The following is a 24219-nucleotide window of genomic DNA, read 5'->3' on the forward strand; positions in this document are numbered from 1 at the left end:
GGAAAGAATGGAATCATGACTGAGATTTGTAATCTGAATGTCTTGGGGGAAGGGGTTAGTGATGCCGTTTTCCTGGTAAGGAATACAGGGATCATCACTAGTTGAGATGAGGGAAAAGGGGTAGAATGATTTTGATTTGGATTTTTGGAGGTATTTGGGATATCTTGGTGATGATATGAAGCAGGCAATTAGAAATAACGTCTGGAGCAAGAGATAAGAGATTGGAGAGTTGTCAGTATATGTGTGGTAGCAGAAATGTGTGTAAATCTTAAACGGCAGAGCATATATTTTAAACATTTCCCCTATATCCCCACACTGCTGAGCTCTGTACAAAACACTTGATTAATTCTTGTAATTAAGTGTGAGATTTAGGGTGACTTTGTATATAGAAAAGATAATGCATAGTTACTTCGATTACTAATTTAATGTTCAGTTTATTTAAATTTATAAATTTAAAACCTCATTCTCCTAAAATACAGATCTTACTCCAAACTTACAACTTTTGATAAATATTTTAAACTCTTAAAACATTTTAATCTAAAACTATAGATATTTTCTCCTTAAATATTGATTTAACAGAACCTTCTTAGATACTTTGAAAAAATCTTGTAAATATAAACTTGTGATGATTCTTAAGTTGTGTAAGAATTCTAATACAGTATACAAACTTAGTAAGATTTCAGCCTACAACCAGGTCTAAATCAGCTGTTTAGTTCTACATTTCAGATTAAAATTCCAAGGCTGGCTCTCTCACAGGCCAAGTTTTCTTAAAGCATTATAAATATTTACCAAATATGCATACTTATTTTGTTAACAGCTTTATTGACATATAATTTATACACCTTACAATTCACCCATTTTAAGTATACAATTCACTGATTTTTATTATGTTTACCAAGTTGTGCAGCCATCACCAAAATCTGTTAGAATAAATCCCTCACCTTGAAAAGAAACGTGGTGTCCATTTGCAGTCATTCCCATTTTCACTCCCAGCCCTAGGAAAACACTACTTTCTATCGCTATAGATTTGTCTTTTCTGGACATTTCATATAAACAGAATCATATAGTATGTGATATTTTATTTCTGGCCTTTTTCACTTAGCATAATGTTTTGAAGTTCATTCATCCTTATTGTAATAATATTCTCATTATATGGATATACTACATTTTATTTATCCTAGATTACTTTTTTTTTTTTTGCGTTACGCGGGCCTCTCACTGCTGTGGCCTCTCCCGTTGCGGAGCACAGGCTCCGGACGCGCAGGCTCAGCGGCCGTGGCTCACAGGCCCAGCCGCTCCGCGGCATGTGGGATCTTCCTGGACCGGGGCACGAGCCCGTGTCCCCTGCATCGGCAGGCGGACTCTCAACCACTGCGCCATCAGGGAAGCCCTAGATTACTTTTTAATACGAAATAATTAAGGTTTAATTCTCTTAAATCACGCCTATACTTTGTTTAAAAAAAAAGGACACTTGAAAATAAGTGAACTAAGCTTCTGTCATAAGTTAGAAAAAGAACAGCAGAATAAACCCAAAGAAAATAGAGAGATAATGAAACTTAGTGAAAATGAATGAACCAGAAAACAAAGATATATTAGAGAAGATCAAGAAAAGTCAAAAGTGAATTGGGAGGGGGGACTAAGAAAACAAACCTGGTAAAATTGATCAAGGAATAAAAGACATAAATAAATAATATTATGAAAATGAAGACTACAGAGGAAGAGATTTAAAAGATAAGGGATTTATAACGGCGTTATTTTATACTAGCAAAAGGTGGAAGCAACTTCTATCGATGTATGAATGGATAAACAAAATATGATCTGTGTATCAGTGGAATGTTATTCAGCCTTAAAAGGGACAGAAGTCCTGTCACATGCTGCAGGATGGATGAACTGTGAGGATGTTATGCTAAATGAAGTAAGCCAGTCACTAAATGACAAATATATACTCTGTTATTCCACTTAAGAGGTGTGCAGTAGTCACATTTGTATAGACAGAAAGTAGAATGGCGGTTGGCAGGACTGGGAGTAGGAGGAAATAGGGAGTTACTATTTAATGGGTATAGAGTTTCAGTTTTGCAAGATGAAAAAAGTACTGGAGATGGGTGATGGTGCAAACAGTGTAAATATATGTAATGGTAAACTTAAAAATGATTAAAATTATAAATTTTATATTATGTACGTTTTACCACAACTTTAAAAAAGATAAGGGAAAATACTATCAACCATATGCCAATAATTTTGAAATTAAAGAAAAATATAACTTGCCAAAAACTGACTCAAGAAGAAATAAAAAGCTTGAATTGTTCTATAACTATTAAATAAATTTAATAGTTAAAACTCCTCTGTGAAAGCGAATAAGCCCAGAATGCTTTAGATTTGAGTTCTTCCCAACTTTTAAGGAAGAAAGCTTCCCAATTTTCTGTCGCCTCTTTCAGAAAGTAGGAAAAAAGGAAATATATATCAACTCTTTTGAGGAGGACAGTTTCCAAACCCAAACATATATAAGAAAAAACAAATTATAGGTCAGTTTCACTCATGAAATAGATTAGCCCTTTAGTAATTGAAAATTTCTTCACTTTTTTGTTTCATGCTTTTTAAAAAAATTTTATTGGAGTATAGTTGCTTTACAGTGTTAGTTTCAGGTGTACAGCAAAGTGAAACAGTTATACATATCCATATATCCACTCTTTTTTTTTTAAGATTCTTTTCCCATATACGCCATTACAGAGTATTGAGTAGAGTTCCCTGTGCTATACAGCAGGTTATTAGTTATCTATGTTTTACGCTTTTATCCTTGAATAATTCTTTTTCTGATTGTTACTGCCACCTTTATTGCTTTCTTTTCTTTTTTCTTTTTTTTTTACATTTTTCTCATATCTATGCCTCCCTCTTTAGTTTCAACATATCTATGTCACTTTGAGTCTGTTATGAACTGCATATTGCTGTGCCCTACCTGACACTTCTTTCTCTTTTACGTAGTTAATTCAGTTGGTTAATATTTATTGTAACATGTACATGGTTGATACTATTCCTGAAATTATTTTTTGTGTTTCTTGTTTAGCATGCTCGCCTTTTGTTTAGTTTTTAATTTTATTTACTTTTATAGTTGATCTTTTTTTGGTTCTTTATTTCCTCTGGTGATTGGAAATTCTTCAGCTTTATCCATATGTTTGAAGCAAATTTAAAGCTACATTTTCTTTTTTTTTTTTTTCCAGTACGCGGGCCTCTCACCGCTGTGGTCTCTCCCGTTGCGGAGCACAGGCTCTGGATGCGCAGGCTCAGCGGCCATGGCTCATGGGCCCAGCCGCTCCGCGGCATGTGGGATCTTCCCGGACCGGGGCACGAACCCGTGTCCCCTGCATCGGCAGGCGGACTCAACCACTGTGCCACCAAGGGAAGCCCACTACATTTTCTTATCAACATCAAAGAGTAATGACTGACTATTATAAATTGTTCCCTCATCCCACATGCACACTTGATCTTACATACTTAAGCATATTTTACTCTTACTTTTTCACCCAAGATTGTGTTGTAATAGTTTGGGATGTTATTCCTAAATCATTAATTTAAAAAATTATATTGTGTTTATCTACTTAAAGAATCCTTTCTTATCTGTTATATTAAACTGAACCCCCCCCATATTAGTAACAACTGTTTATACTTAACTGTTAGTTTTACTGGTATATTGCTTACCATTATTTTTTATGTAAACAGTGTTTTCCATTTTTAGGTCTTTGTTCTGAATTTTTTTTTTTTTTTAGCTCAACTACTTTAAGTGACTGTTGCTAGTACCCAGAGTAAATGACTGTCCTGTTTTCCAAATTATACCATAGCCAGTAATTTCTTTATTTTACTCATATCTGTGAAAAATAGATTGGCTAAAAAAAGTGAGGTTTTTTTACCCTCAGAATTTTGTGAGCATACTTCCATTGGCTTTTAGCATTTACTTTTACTGATGAAATGACTGTCATTCTAAATCGCTTTCCTCTTATTTTATGTAAAATTAAGTAAAATTTTCTCCTTATTTGGAGCTTTTAAACTTTTATTTTTGAAATTCAGATATTCTGCCAGGAGAGTTTTTACATGTATATATGCTTTGTTTTCCCCTGAGTATTTTGCCCCAGTACTTCTCAGAGCACATTAAATATGAAGACTCAAGACAGTATATTCAATATTAGGAAGTTTTCTTTCCCTTCTCCTCCTTCCCCCCTCACCCTACCCCCATTTCTTAAATTTAATTTTTAAAAATTTATACTCTTTGCTCTTTCTTGTTCTAGAAATCCTATTTCACAGACATTGAATGTCCTGGCCTCCTCTTCCTCTCTGATCTTTTTCTCATGATTTCTGTGTCTTCAGATTTACTGTGCATTGTGAGGACGTTTCTTAAATTGGCTTTTTAAATCACTAATTTGATGTATATTTTTCTACTTAATACCTCTATTTGGTTTTTTGGCAGTTTTGTTTTTCTTCCCCCCCACCCCCAAGCACATATTCTCCACTCCTTTTCCAGAGCAGCTTGCTTTTTGTTTTAAATGCTGTTCTTCCCTGGTTTCAATAGAAATACTATTTATAATTTTTCTTCAATCTCTGATGTTTTTCTTCATTAATTCTGTTTCAGTTTGGGCTGTTAGTTTTTTTTTTTTGCAATACGTGGGCCTCTCACTGTTGTGGCCTCTCCCGCTGCGGAGCACAGGCTCCAGATGCGCAGGCTCAGCGGCCATGGCTCATGGGCCCAGCCGCTCCGTGGCATGTGGGATCCTCCCGGACCGGGGCACGAACCCGTGTCCCCTGCATCAGCAGGCGGACTCTCAACCACTGCACCACCAGGGAAGCCCCTGGGCTGTTAGTTTTGACTGGGTTATTGTTTGTCTTCAGTATGTCTGGTCAGGTTTTTCATCAGTTTTTTTTTTTTTGAATTTTATTTTATATTTTTATACAGCAGATTCTTATTAGTTATCTGTTTTACACATATTAGTGTATATAGGTCAATCCCAATCTCCCAATTCATCCCACCCACCCCCAACCCTGCTTTCCCCCCTTGGTGTCCATATGTTTGTTCTCTACATTTGTGTCTCTATTTCTGCCTTGCACACCAGTTCATCTGTACCATTTTTCTAGATTCCACATTTATGCGTTAATATACGATACTTGTTTTTCTCTTTCTGACTTCATTCTGTATGATAGTCTCTAGGTCCATCCACGTCTCTACAAATGACCCAATTTCATCCTTTTTATGGCTGAGTAATCCATTCATCTGTTGATGGGCATTTAGGTTGCTTCCATGACCTGGCTATTGTAAATAGTGCTGCAGTGAACATTGGGGTGCATGTGGCTTTTTGAGTTATGGTTTTCTCTGGGTATATGCCCAGTGGTGGGATTGCTGGGTCATATGGTAATTCTATTTTTAGTTTTTTAAGGAACCTCCATGCTGTTCTCCATAGTGGCTGTATCAATTTACATTCCCACCAGTAGTGCAAGAGGGTTCCCTTTTCTCCACACCCTCTCCAGCATTTGTTGTTTGTAGATTTTCTGATGAGGCCCATTCTTTTTCATCAGTGCTTGTGCTGGGTAAGTAAGCCAGCAAATGGGTTCCTCACAGAGCATGGGCCGGAAGCAGATGCTCAGGGAGAGAGGAAGAACTCTTAATGAGTGTAGCTGTCCACCAGGGGTGGATTGCGTAAAGTAATGAGAAGAGGAGCCTGGTTTTTGCTCATTACCTGTAGAAGTTCATCCAGACTTATTTGGTTGTATGACACACTGAAATAGCTGGAACATCATTTAAAAAACATTAATTACCTTATATTCTGTTGGAGATTGCATGTGAAAGATTGTATAATCTGGTGCTTTTTAATTATTCATTTTGGCACTCACTTGTAATGAAGTTAAGTGTGGTATTTGCAAGTTTAAAACCCTGAGTTTTAAGCAAAGAACTCTAGATACTATCAGTCTCCTCTTTGTTTATTAAGCTGTTAGTTGATGATTGTTACCAGCAAGCACCTTTGAACTGATATTTTATAAAATAATAATACTCTTGAAGATTGAGCTCTTTTATACCGGCACCAAGTTTTGCAAGATATCCAAGGGACCTTGATGTGAAAATTACTTATTTTCTGATATGCTCCTAGTTTTCCTTTAGTCCCTCTTTATCTCTCAGACTGATAATCTCTGTACTGTTATCTCAGAGGAGACGTTCCCAAGACTCACGAACCATTTTTTCATTCCATTCATGGTATTTTGCTTTATTTCAAAAGTACAGGCTGTTGCTTATTAGTTGGCTATATATTTGATATGTTCCTATGTTGTTACTTTTCATAATCTGCTTTCCCCATTTTGGTTAGAAATAGAGTAGAGATTATGATTTAGATTGAAGAGGGTAATGTGTGAGGAATTTTAATCTTCTGTCTTTTGTTTTTGAGAGCTAGGTTATTCAAAGCAAAGGCTAAAAACCAGGCACATAAAGCCCTAGTATAAGAGAAATCTTGTGGGAAACAGGAAGACCTTCCTTCCTAGCCTTCTTGAAGCATTAAATCTCCTTGAGGAGATGACATAAACATATAGAAGAAAAAACAAAAGCAGTGCTTAGATAGCGTATGACAAATTTTATATTACAGAATACTTACATAGTGCTTTGCATGTGACAGAAAAGAGAAAACATAAGGTAGCTGACATTTATTTAAAAGGGAGGGAGTGAGTGATATGTGAATTCTGAGAATGAGAAAACTGGAAACTCAGGCTGCATGAGGGCAGACACCATGTCTGTTCATCATTGCCTGCCCTACTCAGTGCCTGCCACTGTCCCTGACAGGTGGTAGGCTTTCAGTTAATATATGTTGGATAAGCGAATATCTATTTGTTGAACAAACTGAAGAGTGTCTTGAAGAACTAATTTATTTGGGCAGAGGTGAAATCAAAAGGCTTGAGAAAATATTAGGAGGTAGAAATAATAGATGACTGAATACATTAGAATACTAACCTGGATGGAGCTGTGAGAATGAGCAGGAAAGTTCTGAGAAAGAAGGCTGTCAGTGGTAGGTTAGGGTCAAATTGTAAATAGTTTTGATTGCTGGACTTAGGAATTTGGGATTTGTTTTTTAAACAAAGTGGGGTTTTTCTGAACAGATGGTCACGTTGTTAAAGTAGTGTTCAGGAATACTGTCTGAAGACACAGTGATTGTCTTCAGGTTGCAGTGAGAAAGAGATTGGAGACCAGCTTTGATTCCAGTTGCAATACTGGATAGGAATTCTTTGGCCAGTAGTCATGCTCAATAAAATTATTAATATTTCTTTACATGTAATAATATATTACATACCGGTGCTTTTTAAGCCCTGGTGATTGAACATAAGGACATAGCTGTCTTTTTCATTATTTATTTAATTTTCCATGGCATTTTGTTTATTGATCTTCATGGCTTTTTTGTGAGATCATGGTATAAATTTTGAATACATTTGTTCTTTTCTTGTTTGCCTTTTGTTAATGTCAAGCATAGCACGTGAGACATTCCTTGTTGCTATGCAACTGCTAAATTCAGTATTTAGTATTAATAAAACTGAATGGCATTAAATTCAGTTAACGGGGGAAGCAAAATATGACTTAACAATGTCTGATCAGTATTTGTACAGTTTAATGTATTGTTGCAGACATGAGCAAAAGAGAAATGACTTGTTTACAGTTACTGTTTTGATCAAAATTAGTTATGGTTAAATCTTTGCATTTATGACCAGATTTTTTTTCTTGTTTGGTTCTTTTTGGTCTGTCCCTTTCACTGCTCTTTGATAATGTGATTCAGTTTTTGTTAGTGTTTGTGTGTTATTGATGAAGTTCTTATTCTGTTATTCTTTCCAATTCTGTTATCTTTTGTCATTTTTAAAATTTTATCTCCCAAGTCTTTTATTTGCTTTTTTTCTTTCTCAGTATTAATTTTTGCTGTATTTACATTTTTCCCTTTAAAGAATTTATGGCTAAGCATCCACATTTGGAATTTGTTATAATTTCATATAAACCCAGGTGAAAGCCTGTTAGATTTGCTCTTCAGAGTAAGGGCCACCTGTAAATCCCCTTTAGTTATTTGCAGTGTGTACTTGGTACTTGCCAGATATTGAAGTGCTTTCATTAATATTTGTGAAGTCAGAAATCCATTTTGGGGATAAGAGGGCTTTAGAGGCAGCTGCAGGATTTTTTTTTTTAAGTTAGTGTTGAAAATATCCAGTTTGCAGGCCCAGGATAGGCAGTATCTAGCAATTCTTTCTCATTCCCTCATCACCACCTCCCCACCCTCAAAACCCTTAGCCCAACACTTTCTCTCCTCCCTAGTGTAGGGAAGAGAGGACATAGTAATTTAGTGGACAGTGTTTTAATTATAGTAGGCAAATAATAAACAGGATAGATACCTCCCATTTGCTTGAATGGCTAATTTGGTTTTGCTGATGTCCTTGGAATCATTTTGATGGGAAGAACGAAGGAGAGTTGAGAAATGATTAATCCTTAATAATAAATGAAAAATCTAGAATCTAGAAATCATGAAAATAATTTAGAAAAATCAACTCTCTAACTACAGTGCAGATGATACAAACTCTAGGGATTACCCTATTGAAAATGATGGCTTAATATTAAGGGCAAAGAAATCCCTTACATTACAATATTACTCTTACAACCAGGTAAAATACTGTTTCTAGGGACCATCTTTTCTACTCCCTTACTTTCCAAACCCTTTATGGTGATTGTATTTGTGGTTAGGAAGTGTCCCTGTTTGTGGACCTCATGTATCCACCTGGCTATAGTATTTACATTAGTAGTTCCCTCACTTTTTAACATAAGAGTGCTTTTTTAACAATTAAAAAAATTATAAACCCTTAGGTGATAATAGATTATGTGACAAGATACATAGTGCCCCAAACTACTAGGAATTCAGTAACACTTTATATTTTTTCTTAATTGCAGTAATATTTGTGTGCATTTGAAAAGTTGTATGTACACTGAATGCACAAGACCTAGTCTTTCTAAAGGTCATGCTTAAAGGACATGGACTTATGGACCTCTTGTAATTATTTGAGCTCCTAATGAGGTCCATGATACATAATTTGGGAACTGCTGCACTAATGTATTATTTATTATGTTGTATAAAGGTACAATTTGATTCTCTTTTGTATTTTCCTCCTTACTCTTAATAACCCATAGAAAACAGCAAGATGGCAAAGATATTTTTACATTGTTTTTCATTGTGTTAATCAGCAACATTTGAGATAATAATTACAAAAGGTTTTGTTTGTTTTCATTTTCTACTTTTTTCTTTTAGAACTTTCTAAAAAATTTTTAAAATATATTTTTAAAATTTATTTGGCTGTGTCGGGTGTTAGTTGTGGCTCGCAGGATCTTCTATTGCAGTGCGCGGGCTTCTCCCTAGTTGTGGCATGCAGGCTCAGTAGTTGCAGCACGCAGGCTCTCTAGTTGTGGTGTGTGGGTCAGTAGTTGTGGCGTGTGGGCTCTCTAGTTGTGGCGCACAGGCTCTAGAGCACGCAGGCTCAGTAGTTACAGCACGTGGGCTTAGTTGTCCTGTGGCATCTTATTTCCGTGACCAGGGATCTAACCTGCGTCCTCTGCGTTGAAAGGCGGATTCTTAACCACTGGACCACCAGGGAGGTCCCCTCATTTTCTACTTTGTACTGATTGAGAGTGGTAATACTTTAAACATCTATATATAGGTATATTTGAATTCTCTTTCTCTCTCTCTTTTGTTTTTGTATGTGTAATTAGTGGGTTATAGCTTCTTAAAGGAACCAGTGAGTAGTTACTGTGGCAATGTGAACTAATTACAGAAGTCTTTTTCTTTTATAATATTTAAAATGGGCTTTTTTGTGTGTGCATGTCATACAGATGTTTGTTTTCAGTTAGGATTTTCCTTCTTAAAAAATACTGTTAGATTGAAGAATCTATTATCTCAGTTCATATTCAGAAACATGCCATTTAGATTAACCCAGAACATTGTGGAAATTTTGAAGCAGTTTGACTCTTTCATTGGGGAAGGTGCTTTTTAAAATGAAGTTTGAAAGTTTATGTAAAGAGGTATTTGGAATTTTGTAAGATAGTAAGATTGAGATCTCATGAATTTCTATTCCTTCATTGGTTATTTCTACTGTTGTTTTGTATTGTCTTGGAATGGGCTCTGAATTTGTATTGAGTGTTATTCACTGACAGAAATGCAAATGCTCCCTTTAGATTGGTCATATGCTCTCCTCAGCATCCCATCAGTAATAATCTGGAGGTCCTTGAGAATTGGAAGAAAACACCATTGTTTTTTCAAGCAACAAGGTTAAATTTACTGTAGGGAATAGTATTGTAATAATGGATTTTTTTTCATCCTTTTAGGGTTTGAAAGTATTCTTGAAGGGCTGTTTGGACCTGCATTATTAAGAGATCTCAGTTTATTTAAAGGTATTCAAAATTTTTTTGGCATTTCAAATTCTTCCTGGTGACATAAATGATACCTTGGTGATTTAAGCCCCAGTCTCCTTCTCCTTTTTATTCACAGTTTTATGTGGGTTGAAGCTATATCCATTTAAGCATCTTTTTGTGTGTGGTTGATAATGCAGATATATGTATGAATAAGGTGTATTAACTAGTGAGCAATTATTACAAATAAGGAATTTGTCTACTACTTAGTGAGGGATGTTTTTGTTTTTAAAATAAATAATATTTTTGAAATTAGTTCTCATTTGTTTCCTGAAAAATCCTGTTTTGTAACTGTTAATTTGTTATTCCTACTATTTTTGCAGACTGTGAACCTGAAAGCATTTCCGATTGGACTTTTGATGAAAATTGTCTGTTCTGTTGCTTGAGAAGAGATAAAGTAAAGGTAACCAAGAAACTTGTGAAACTTGTCTAGTGTGGTATTTTATAGTTTTTATTTTTCCAAAATTTGGTTACTTTGTTGGAGGATTTGTAGGAGTACTGATTCCGTATTTATTCATAAATGATTTGATAGTAACTCAGTTTTGCAACTTAGACTGTTTCTAGTCTGTTGATTAGCCTATTGAGAAATCTGTATCCCATCATGCATTGTTCTGTTTATTTAGTTCACTAGGCAGAATAATGAACTAGGTCTCAAACTGTTGTGTTTATTTTAAATATGAAATGTATGGTAATTCACGTAATGGGAGTCATTCGTACAGTAACATGGATCTGGATCAAGTAGTTATTAATTCATGTAGATTTATGATGGACTGTGGTTTATGCTTTAGTATGTTTCTTCATAATATATGAGCATGGATGCTGTTTGTGTTCAGTTGTAAAAATTGGCTGTACCTTTGCATTTCTGTTGTTTTATTGCTTTGCGTTAAACATAAAAAGAATTTTGGTTCAGAAACATTTCAGTTGTTGGAAACATTTATTAATAATGGTTTACTCTCTTATGTTTCTTTATATGGTATTTCTGTTCCCTGCTTTAAAGCTTTGGAAACATTTTTAATTCCTTCCTCTCCCTTGTACACTTCTAACTTCAAATCATTGAGCAGGTTCTATCAGTTCTTCCATTCTTTTTCTTTCTCCAGTCATCACCATAGTTCAGACCATTAGCATTATTTCTGGACTACTGAAATAACATGATTGGTCTCTTTTAGTTTTCTTCAGTGTGTGAAACACTGCTACATGGTTAAACCCCTCTCCTCCCTACCTCCCCCTGACCCTCACCCCTCAAATGGTGTGGAAATGTTACCCTGCACTCAGTCTCCAGTGACTTTACAATTATCTTTGGGATTCATTAGCCTAATGCTCAGTGCCTCAGTACCCTCCACAGGTCAGTCCACTTCTCTTTCTAATGCTACCCCACTAGTCTTATATGCAAAACTGGTCTGATCGTTTGTATTAAACAACATGCTTTTACCATTTGAACTACAGCATTGCATACCTGTTGTTCTTTATAGCTTGAAATTCCCCTTGCTCTTACTCTTACCTTGACTCCCCTTTCTTATTAATGGTACACCTCTGCTCTTACTGCTGTTTCCACCCTTCACACTGTTGTAGTAAATATTATACCAATTATTTGTCAAGTAGTATTCTGCCTTTTGTTGTTTATCCTTTTCTGTGTTTGAATCTTGTGTTCCTGACTACACTGTCAACCTCTGAAGACCATGAAACATGACATGCTTCTTTGTACCCCTGCATATGACCACTCTACCATTATTTACCATTGTTGGAAAGTTGCTTTAAAATCAAAGCCAATTTAAGAGCTTCTTAACGTTCTTCTTTTGTGGCATCTTTTTCTTAAGTACATGAAAAAGTTTTTGCTGTGACTATCCAGGATGGTCTGTTTTTATTGAATTAATGAGTAAAGTGTTTTGAAATTTACTGTGGTTTGAAAAAGCCCAGAAAATTAAGCAGCTACCAATGAAGTTAAAGTTCATCATTTTAAACTGTGTGTGTCTGTGTGTGTGTGTGCGTGCACACGCATATGTGTTGTGACTGTCTATTGAACAAGTTATTTAATAGGCATTTTGGTAGCATAGAAGGAGCCAATGATAGATTACCTTTCTTTCAGAATTGGTTTGGGAGGAAAGCCTTTCTATGCTCAATAATTGAGTACAGTACTGTCTTGTAATATGATTGAGTTTTCCATTGCTATATGAGGATAAAATATTGCATGAATATTTTTAGAAGAAAACAGAAATAGCAACGCATGGAACCATGTAGCATTTAACCATGTAGCAGCTGTTCTTACTGTTCGTAGTTCTATAATTTTTAGTTAGTATTCTAATTAGGAAGAATATTTCCATTTGAAAACCCACCTAGATCTGGGAAAGCTGGTTTTCTCCATTAGGCATTTCACTACCTGTCTTGGGCATTTAATTTTTTCAGAGACAGCCATAATGTCTAGGGAAAATAGGAAGAGAGAGCCTAGAATATATAACTTGTCAAGTGTATAGCTTTAGTTGTGTTAGATTTAAAGTGATTTTGTTGAAACTCTTTGCAGGCACTTGGAGCATCTTATATGAGAAGCACTAGAATCTGGAAATTAAATGTATCCATTGGGTTGAGGCTTGGCTGATTTAAGATTCCAAAAATAGAAGAAATATGTGGAGAGAATGGTAACAGCCAAGAGGTGGCAGCATAGAGCACAATATTGGAATCTTAAGTTGGGGTTGGCACGCCGAGATGTCTAGATAATGTTTGGAAAAGCTGTTAGAAATACTGGTCTGATATTTGGGAATGAGATGGAGGTTATGCATATTTTTTAGTTAATTGGATTTTCATTGGGTACTGACTGTTACAATGGATAAAGTAAATACATTATTTATATTACTTTTAAAAATATCTAGGTGAAAAATGAAGTTGCATCTTTGGAAAACATAACAAGTATTCAGCTAGAAATTAGTAAAACAATTGTTCACCTACACTTCAGCAGTTAGAAAATATATTTTGTAAGGGAAAGACAACATTTTTTTTTGAGCATATACTATGTATCATTTACTTTGTTTCCATTTAGTCTACACAACAATGCTATAAAGTTGGTTAAAGGCATCCCAGTTTTACAAATAAAGATATGGGAAGGGTCACAGAGACTAAGTTATGGGCAAAGTCACATAGCTGGGATTTGATCCATGTTTTTAGAATACATGCATTTTGATAACAAAACTAGAAACACGAACATGGAAAGTGATCGAGTAAGAATTAAGAAGCATTTGGGATTACTCAGTTTGAAAGGGGGAGAGAGTAAGAGTGTAAATGGGCATGGGTATATTTGAAATAGCCAGTCTCAGATGTGCTAGGAGTCACTGCCTGCCTGCCTGCCTGCCTTGCTTGGCTATTTCTTTCTTTCCTTCCTTTCCTGTTTGTTGGGCATGTAGTAGACATTCTAAAATATTTACTAAATGAGGAACTAAGAAGTCAGCATGCTTAATAAAGTTGGAAAATTATAATATTAATAGCTAACTGTTGTGAGTGCTTACATGTGCCAAGAATACAAAGTTCTCTGTGTATTATTCACTCATGAGGCTTTTTACTTTTTTCTTAGCTTCTTTTTAAAATTATTTTAGACAGATAAAATGGTTGCAAAAATAATAAAAAAGAATTCCTCTATACCCTTTACCCAGGTTTCCCAAATGCTAACATCTTATGTAACCACAGTACAGTTATAAAAATCAAGAAATTAACATTGATACAGTACTATAATCTGCAAGCCTTTCAGAATTCACCAGTTACCCCAGTAATGTCATTTTTCTGGTCCAGGAGCCAATCTAGGACCACACTTTGTATTTAGTTGTCATGTCTCCTTAGTCTCCTTTAGTCTGGAATAGTTCTCAGTTTTTCTTTGCCTTTCATAACATTGACAGTTTTGAAGAATGCTGGCAAATTGATTTGTAGAATGCCCCTCAATTTAAGTTTTTCTGATGATTCCTCATGATTGAATTCAGGTTATGCATTTTTGGCAAGAACTCTACAGAATTGATGTTGTGTCATCCTTAGTGCACCATATTGGGAAGCACATGGTGATGTTTACTTTGATCACTTGGTTAAGATGGTGTCTGCCAGTTTTCTCTACTGTAAGTTTTCTGTTTTTTTCCCTTTTGTGGAAATCGTGGAGACGTACTTTGAGATTTTGTAAGTATCTTTTTCTCATCATACTAGTTTCTCATCATACATTAATTTTAGCATCAATTGATGAATCTTGCCTGAAAAAATTACTACTATGGTGTTTACCAGATGATGACTTTCTATTTGTATTATTTCTTCAACCTCTATTAGCTGGAAACCTACTGTAAGGAAGAGGTTTCCCTTCTCTATGTTTTTGTTTGTTTACCCATCAATATGGACTTACATATTCTTATTTTGTTCTTTTGGTTATAATTTATTACAATCATTGTTTATTTTGTAGTTTGAATTGTTCTGGATTTGGCCATTGAGAGCCCATTCAGGTTGGCTCTTCATCTTTTTTTTTTTTTAAACATGTTTCTATCATTTCTTTACTTTTTGGCACCAAAAAATATTCCACAACTTATCTTTGCTTTCCCTGTCCCAACCCTGGATTTCTCCAAGGAATCCTAGTTTCTTTTATTTAGAAAATTGTATAAGAAGGCAAGGTACTAGGTATACTCATTGGTACTAGAACATCACTGCTTCTAGGCCTCGTCAGTTGTCTGAGTAGGAAATATGTATGTTTACTTAAATATATGTATACATACATCTGTTTTTCTTTCTATATCTCTTAGAAACCATCTTGTGAGGCTTTTATTAATTGTAGGATCATGTTAATAGTTTGAAGAGCTGATCCAATAGTAGTGAGAGAGTATTGGAGAGATGGGAAGAATTAAAAATTACTTTCACTATTTCATATCCCTAAAAATGGACTAATTCTAAGCAGTGAATCAGTCTGTAGTAATGGCTGTTCTTGTACATGGATAGAGTAGAGATAGCAATTATAGAGTAAAGAGCATGGATGTTTTAGCAACTAAGGATAATGTAAGATGGGATGTTGTACAAAAATATAAAATGTTTATGCTCTTAAGTTTATTATAAGACTGTTAGTAAGTTCAGTATTTGACTAGCATATTAGGAGAATGTTTTAAGAAGTTGGGACTTGAGCTGCATTTTTGAAGAATACATAGGTCTGGATAGGCAGACACAGGAGGGGCACATCCTGGGAGGAGCAGAGCATTTATTTTTGTAAGTAACCAGCGCTAAGACTAGAGTCACATTATAGATCTCTTTCAGTGCCCATCTGCCCTCAGGAATCATGTAACTAGATAGATTTCATTAGTCTGTCATGTGTTAACTCTGAACATTTCATAGTTTCCTCTGTTTTGTGAGTATACACTAATTAGAAGTTTAGATATATCCTAACATTTTAATTTTTATTTCTATTTTAGCACATTGAAATTTATAGTAAGAGCAGATACTAAATCTAGTTATTATTTTCTCATTGTATCCTATAGCATGTATTTGTGTTGAATTATTAGTTTGGGCATATTCAGTGCTGCTAGATAATGACTTGTCTGTCATCTTGTCCCAGAGTACCACAACTCAGTAAGTATTCATAGTACCTATTATATAAAAGGAACTGTGGAAGAAAAATGTATCAATATAGTGCCTATCTATTAAAAATGAGAAAGAAGAAACAAATATGAGAAGTTTAAGGGTTATTTACTTGTGAGACTTAAATAGATACAGGGTAGAGTTAAATGGATACCACAAATTAGTACACGATTAACTACTTGCTCAGTTAATTGTACAAATCTGAATTGCAAGACCTAACCTTGTTGTGTTTCCAGAGGCCTTTTATAGATTATTTTAAAAGATTCAGAAAAACCACTTGACACAGTGAATCAGTGCTCATCCAAGATTAAATATCAAAGAGGTTTTTTTGGGGGGGCGGGGGCAGTTAGTGTGTGTGTTTTGTGTTTTTTTAATATATACTCCCAATCTGTGGACTTTTTCCCCCTAAAACAAACATACAGACTTGGAGAAACCATTAATCGGAGATTAACTGTATACAATTTTATGTGGTTAGAGTTAACCAATATACTTATCATACTGATCATTTGGCAGATTTATTGAATGTCTGGTTCTGTGATAAACCAGAGAGTATACCAAAGAAGTAAAAAGTGGATCCTTCCTTGCTTATGGAATGTTGATGAGACCATGGGTGGCTAATGGAATTAAAGGAGATCTAAATTAGGGAGACTTAAATCCTCCATCCTGCTTGCCCAGAGTCAGAGCTCTGATATTGAGAGTAAAATTCCCTCCTTCATTCTGATATGTAATATTTGAAAAGGTAGTAGATACAAGAAAATATAAGTACGTAGCGGTTGAGAGGTGCAGCAGATGACACTGGAATTTGCTTAATCAAGGAGATCAAATTCAGCATGAACCTTAAAAGGGTCTATGTTTTAGAATTTGACAGTTATTTTTAGGATGTAATGGAGAGAAAATTAGAAGAGGTTCTTGTAAGTCATCCAGAAAATAAGCCTGAACTAGGGTCTTGGCTGTGCCAGATGTATAAGGAGGGGATGTATGTAGAAAATCTAGAATAAAGAATTGCTGAAACTTAATGATTACATAAATGTATAGATAAGGGAGAGTGAAGTGATACTGATGTTAGGCTTTCTAAGCCAAGTTGACTTATCATGGTGAATTAACAGAGGTTGAGAAGTAAGAAGGGGAAAGGTGTAGTGGCCAGTTTTTATGGTGAGGATAATGAGGTTATTTGCTGGAAGCAGTTTGCGATGAAAGTAAGCATTTAGTTGGAAGTGTCCAGGAGACAGAGTTGTGGAAATTGAGTTGAAAGAAGAGGTCTGAGCTGAATACATATTTGGAGTGTTCCTGAATACATACAGTGATTGGTTTATTTGAGCAGGTGAAATCTTTGGTGAGAGGTAAAGTGCAAAATAGTGAAAACTGAAGAAAACCTTCGTTTTAGAAAGTAGGAAGAAGAATCAGATTGAAAGGAAGGTAGGATCATAGAATAAATGGGTTGCCCATCTTGAATCAGACATCTTCCCGGCCCCATCCTGGGTGATAAGTAGGGAGATGGATTGTCACATTTGTTGCTCTGATACGGACTTCTATGCCATTTCCTAAAATGGACCCTAAATGAGTTGAGGAAGTACCCCCGAACATGCTCCATTGGGCTTTGAGAGAATAGCTTCTCAAGAACACTGGTTGTGGGAGCCAGACTATAAGTCTGACAGGGTTAATGAATAAGTGAGTGGTGTGGGAGTTAAGAAACGGATATAGACTACTAGTTTGAAAAGTTGTCAGTGTCAGGGATGATGAAGGAAACAGGACCATAGAAAGAATGGGCAGTTGGTTTAAGTAAAGATATTTTGGGCAGGAGGGGGAAACACATAATATTTATACTCTTGAAAGAAAAGAAACTGGAGGAGAGGAAGAAATTAGTTATTAAAAGGAGGGAACAGTTGAAGAAGGCAAGAACCGACAAGAAATTAGTTACTGAATGGTGATGAGAGATTCTTATTGAAGTTAGAATATAGTCAGTGTAACTGTAGGTGTTAACAGTTGGCAGGAATTCAGCGAGGCAAGAATGCCTAAGTATAAGAATCCTGGTTAATTGACTTGCTCATACTGAGGGCAAAGAACAGTGAGGAACTCTCAACTATGAAGGCAGTGTTTTAAAAATATAACAAGGGGAAATAGGTTATAGTAACTTTATTCCTCTCACTTGAATTGCTACTTGGAGTTTTCTGCTTGTACCAGCAAGAAAAAAAAGATAGTTTCAAGAAAATCAGTAAGATTGCATTGCCCAGCAATGCATTTTTGAAACCATTTTTTGGTTATTATTTTTTTTTTTCTAATTGAGGTATAATTGAAATATAACTTACTAGTTTCAGGTGTACAACATAATGGTCAGTATTTGTGTATGTTGCAAAATGATCATCACAGTAAGTCTAGTTAACATCCATCATCACACATAGTTACAGTTTTTTTTTCTTGTGATAAGAACTTTAAGATTTACTCTCTTAGCAACTTTGAAATATATAATACAGTTTTTTTTTAAATAAATTTATTTTATTTATTTATTTTTGGCTGCTCTGGGTCTTCGTTGCTGCACGTGGGCTTTCTCTAGTTGCCATGAGCAGGGGCTACTCTCTTCGTTGCAGTGCGTGGGCTTCTCATGGCAGTGGCTTCTCTTATCGCAGAGCACAGGCCCTAGGCACGCGGGCTCAGTAGTTGTGGCACATGGGCTTAGTTGCTCCGCGGCATGTGGGTTCTTCCCAGACCAGGGCTCAAACCCGTGTCCCCTGCATTGGCAGGAGGATTCTTAACCACTGTGCCACCAGGGAAGTCCCTATAATACAGTATTATTGACTACAATCACCATGCTGCACATTACATCCCTAAAACTTACTGATTTTGCAACTGGAAGTTTGTACCTTTTGACTACCCTCACCCATTTTGCACCCTCCCACCACCACCAGTCTGTTCTCTATGAGTTCAGGTGTTTTGTTTTGTTTTTAGATTCCACATAAAAGTGAGATCATACAATATTTGTCTTTGTCTGACTTATTTAGTATAATGCCCTAAAGGTGTATCCATGTTGTCACAAATGGCAAGATTTCCATAAAAAGCTTAGTAGTATTCCAGTGTGTGTGTGTGTGTGTGTGTGTGTGTGTGTGTGTGTGTGTGTGTAAATAGTTGGACTGACCACATTTTCTTTATCCATTCATACATCTATGGACACTTAGGTTACTTCCATATCTTGGCTATTGTAATTAATGCTGCAGTGAACATCTTTTTGAGTTCGTGTTTTTGTTTCCTTTGGATAAATACCCAGAAGTAGAATTGCTGGATCATATGGTAGTTCTCTTTTTTGGGGGACCACCAAACTTTTTCCACATCAGTTGCACCATTTTACATTCCCACCAACAGTGCATAAGGATTTCAGTTTATCCACATCCTTGCCAACATTTGTTATTTTTTGTTTATTTTTTATTTTTACATAGCCATCTTAATGGATGGAAGATGGTATCTCATTATGGTTTTAATTTGCATTCCCTAATAATTTGTGATGTTGAGCATCTTTTCATGTGTTTGTTGTTTGTTTATCATCTTTGGAAAAATGTCAAGTACCTTCCCCATTTTTAAATCAAGTTTTGTTGTTGTTGAGTTGTAGAAGTTCTTTGTGAATATTCAGCCCCTATCAAATATATGATTTGCAAATATTTTCTCCCAGTTTGTAGGTTGCCTTTTTACTCTGTTGATTATGTCATTTGATAAACAGAAGTTTTTAAAATTTTGATGTAAACCAGTTCATCTGTTTTTACTTTTGCTGCCTGTTTTTTTCGTGTTATATCCAAAAAATCATTGCCAAATCCAATGTTATGAAGCTTTTCCCACTATGTTTTCTTCAAAGGGTTTTATAGTTTTGGGTCTTTATCCATTTTGAGTTTATTTTTGTATATGTTATAAGGTAAGGATCCAACTTTATGCTTTTTACATGTGGTTATCCAGTTTTCCCAACACCATTGGTCTTTTCCCCCATTGAATGGTCTTGCCACCCTTGTCAAAAATCATTTGGCCATATATGTGAGGGTTTATTTGTGGACTCTCTATTCTCTTCCATTTTTCTATGTGTCTGTCTTTATGTCAGTACCATATTGGTTTTTTAAAATTTATCTTTAATTGACATAACTGGTTTATAACATTATATAAGTTTTATGTGTGCACATTATATTTCTACTTTATATATACAGTATAGCATGCTCACCACCAAAAATCACCATACAGTTGATATCCTTTATCTCCCCCCCACACCGTTCTTAGTATCTGTGTGTTTGGTTTGGTTTGTTCATTATTTTCTTCTTTTGGTTTTGTTTGTTATATTCCACACATGAGTAAAATCACATGGTATTTTTCTTTCTCCATCTGACTTATTTTACTTAGCTTAATACCCTCAGGTTTTATCCATGTTGTCACAGATGGCAAGATTTCATCTTTTTATGGCCGAATAATATTCCATTATATATATATATCACATCTTCTTTATCCATTCATTGATGTGGAGGAAAGGGATCCCTTATACACAGTTGGTGGGAATGTAAATTGGTACAGCCACTATGGAAAACAGTGTGGAGATTCCTCAGAAAAATTAAGAACAGAACTACCATATGATCCAGCTGCCCCACTTTGGGTATTTATCCAAAGATTACAAAAACTAATTGTAAAAGACATATGCACCCCATGTTCATTGCAACATTATTTACAATTGCCAAGATATGGAAACAACCGAAGTACCATATTGTTTTGATTACTGTAGCTTTGTAATAAGTTTTAAAATTAGAAAGTGTGGTACCTCCAACTTTTTTCTCTTTTTCAAAGTTGTTTTGGCTATTTGGAGTCCCTTGAGATTCCATATGAATATTAGAATGGATTTTTGTATTTCTGCAAAAAACACCATTGAGATTTTGATGGGGGGTACATTAGATGTGTAAATGATTTGGGGCAGTATTGACATCTTAACAATATTAAATCTTTGCCCTTTTATTTCTTAGATTTATTTTTTCTTTTAAAAGATTTCTTCAGTTCCTTATTTCTGAATTTAAAATGAACAACTGTATACTTCACACTTATTTTGTCAAAAGGCACCAGCCACTGTGGTTGAAATAAAGGTACTATGAATAATTAAAAGTTTTAGCCACAGATGCTATTTTCAATAAATCTGTAGTCTAGTGGAGGAGGTAATAAATATTTATATATAAATAAATACAATACAGGTTATATAAAACTAGTTCTGTGAGAGCAGCTTATATAAAGTGCTCTAGGAGTTTAGAAAAAGGCAGGATTACCCTCAGCTAGGCTTTGTAATACTGTTACCTCCAATGTGAAGTTGGATATCCTTGTGTTTATAGTGGTCTTGGGCCCCTAAGGAAACCCACAGTCATTACTGAGAGCAGATTAGAAATTCAGGAAGTCTTCTGATTGAAATTGGGTTGTGGATGATAATTGGAATAGTATAAACTTTCAATGTCCAACTAGTGGAAGGATATAAGAAACACTTGTTATTGACTGGGGCAGCTTGCATTTGTCTTTTAATGTTTTAAAAACTATACATGTGTAATGGAAGGAAAACTATAACAGCAAGTGCTGATTATAGATACTGGTAAATTAAGTAAGTGTAATGGTAATAATAATCATTTGGTACTTGCACTTTAGGCTTAATTTCCAAGTACAGTAATAACAATTATATATACTGGTAAGAGTCATTCGTGGTAAGTTTGTTGTACATTTTTTTTTTTTTTTTTTTTTTAATAAGAGGGTATTGTGTTGTTTTTAAAAAAAATTTTTTTTCTTTTTTTCTTTTTTGGCCGCGCTGCGTGGCATGTGGGATTCCTCCCAGACCGGGGCACGAACCCACGTCCCCTGCATCGGCAGGCGGACCCTCAACCACTGCGCCACCAGGGAAGCCCTGTTGTACATTTTTAATACCTTATTTAACTCTTGATATGTATTCAGGCTTCAAACTTTGTTGTTTTCCTATTCTTTAACCTGTTGGTCTGCTTAACAAAATTGAAGGTAACATTGACATACAGTAAACATTGTATTAAGCACAACAATTCATACTTGGTTAATGTAAAAAGTAATAATTTACACGAAGTAAGAAGGTTTCTTTTTAGGTAACTGACCTTAAAGAGTATAAGCATTTAACATGGTGGAGCCATTTTCCCTAAGACTTGCTGGCATTTAAAATAATAAGACATAGGAGAGTGGTATTTAAATCAATGAGTTGCATCTTGTCAGCTCTTTTTAGCTCATTGCTTGAAATGTCAGTAAGCCATGGGTAGCAGACATGACTATAGCTATAGGCCCATGTTCTACTCACATAGGCCTTTCTAACATAATTATTACAAAACCTGCATGCATGCATATGCTTCTAATTCCCAGATTTTCTATACTATATGGTGTGAATTTTTTAAAAATACCATTTAAATTTGGAGAATCCCAGTACAGCGTGGGAATGGTCTTGAATTCAGACAGGAACAGCTCTAAAATGTCACCCCTTCAGTTTTGTATCACACTTCTTAAATATAGTCCATCTTACCTTTCCCAGGTGAAACTTATTTTTTCTTTTATTTCCTTTCCTGAGGTGTTATCTCTTAAAAAGAAAATCTGCAGCTATGTAAGTGACCTTCCCCATTCTTATCCCCCCCAACCCAAACTCAAAGGTGATAAACTTTAGAGTTACAAAAGAAACTTTAAGAAATGTTAATCTTTATTTTTTGTTTAAAGTTTAACTTTATTAACTGTTTATTGCCTTGAGAACTAACTACCATGCTGATATAATTTTGTTGCTTCATTTATTCAGTAATGTCCTTGCTATTTTCAGGGATCAGTAGAGCTACTTTTGTATAGTTCTTAGAGAAATTTAATAATTCTATCAGGGGTCAGAAAGCTGTGACCTATTTCCAAATCCAGCCCACAGTCTGTTTTTGTAATGCCTGCAAGCTTAAAGAGGTGGTTTTGGAGGGGGAAAAAAGAGATGTTACTGTATGTGGCTTGCAAAGCCTAAAATATTTACTATCTGGCCCTTGACAGAAAATGTTTTATTCTGTTTTGAATATCTTCATCAGGTTGTTGAGATTAAGAGAATGCTGAAAGTTATTAACTTCCATATCCTACTTACTATTCTCTTTGTTATTCTTCCTCTAACTGTATCAGAGCAACAACACAAGCAAATATAATTTAATGGCAGAACAGGTAGGATTATAGAGAAGAGGGTGGGAGAAGAACAAGGGAGATTTGTCTTGTAGAAGAAAAGTAAGATTCAGCATTTGTCCACCCTACTTTTTTAAACTTTTAACTTGCAAATAATTTCACATTTATAAAAAAGTTAAAAGAATAGCACAGAAATTTTCATGTGCCAATTAACATTTTGCCACATTTGCCTTATTAATTCATTCTCATTCTTTCTCTGTCATAGATGCTACATGTAACACACACACACACATTTTCCTGAACCACATGAGAATAAGTTATGGACATAATACCCCTCATACCTCTTTACTCCTAAATATTTTCATGTTTATTTCTCTGTTTCCTAAGAATAAGGATATCCACTTACTTAACTACACAGTACAGTTACCAAAAATCAGGAAAGTTACTTTGATATATATCTAATCTATGAATCTCGTTTAAATTTTACCAATTGTCCCAATTACTTTAATAGTTTTTTACCCACTCCTTTAGTCCAAGAATCCAATTTAAGATCACTCATTGAATTTGATTTTCACTACTCTTTAGGCTTCTTTGAACTAGATGGTTCCTCAGCCTTTTATTTCTTAGTGACATTTACATTTTTGAAGAGTGCACGTCATTCATTTGTAGAATGTCTCTCAATTTAGGTTTTCAGATTGTTTCTTCATGATTAAATTCAGGTCATGATCTTTTAGCAAGAATATTAAGTAAGTGATGTATTCTTGTCAGTTTAGTAGGTGATGTTAACCTTGGCAAGGTTGATGTCCACTGGGTTTGTCCACTGAAATGTTACTGTTTTTCCCCTTCTGATTAATAAGTAATTTGTACACAGATAAGTTGAGACAGTGTATTTTTTTCCTCATCAAACTTCCATCATTTCAGTTTTAGTACTGATGGTAGTTTCTTGCTGGAATAAGTTATTTTTCCAATTATTTGAAAATAGTGATTTTTCTAACTCTGTTATTTCTTTCACATTGTTTAGTTGGCTTTACACTGTGAGGAAAAGCTTTCTCTTTCCCCCT

At 35.1% G+C, this 24219-nt stretch overlaps 1 protein-coding gene across 4 annotated transcripts in view; it reads left to right on the forward strand.

The window, feature by feature from the left end:
* The window catches only part of LCOR (ligand dependent nuclear receptor corepressor), a 109354-nt gene that overhangs the window by 52057 nt on the left and 33078 nt on the right, over window positions 1-24219 (forward strand). For all 4 annotated transcript variants that reach the window (XM_007456192.1, XM_007456195.1, XM_007456194.1 and 1 more), the window contains exons 3-4: window positions 10364-10429; window positions 10771-10850. The gene's annotated coding sequence lies outside the window, so the exon portion shown is untranslated. The remainder of the gene's footprint in view (window positions 1-10363; window positions 10430-10770; window positions 10851-24219) is intronic.

The sequence above is a fragment of the Lipotes vexillifer genome, unplaced genomic scaffold (assembly GCF_000442215.2).
Source record: "Lipotes vexillifer unplaced genomic scaffold, Lipotes_vexillifer_v1.1 scaffold184, whole genome shotgun sequence".
Taxonomy (NCBI): Eukaryota; Metazoa; Chordata; class Mammalia; order Artiodactyla; family Lipotidae; genus Lipotes; species Lipotes vexillifer.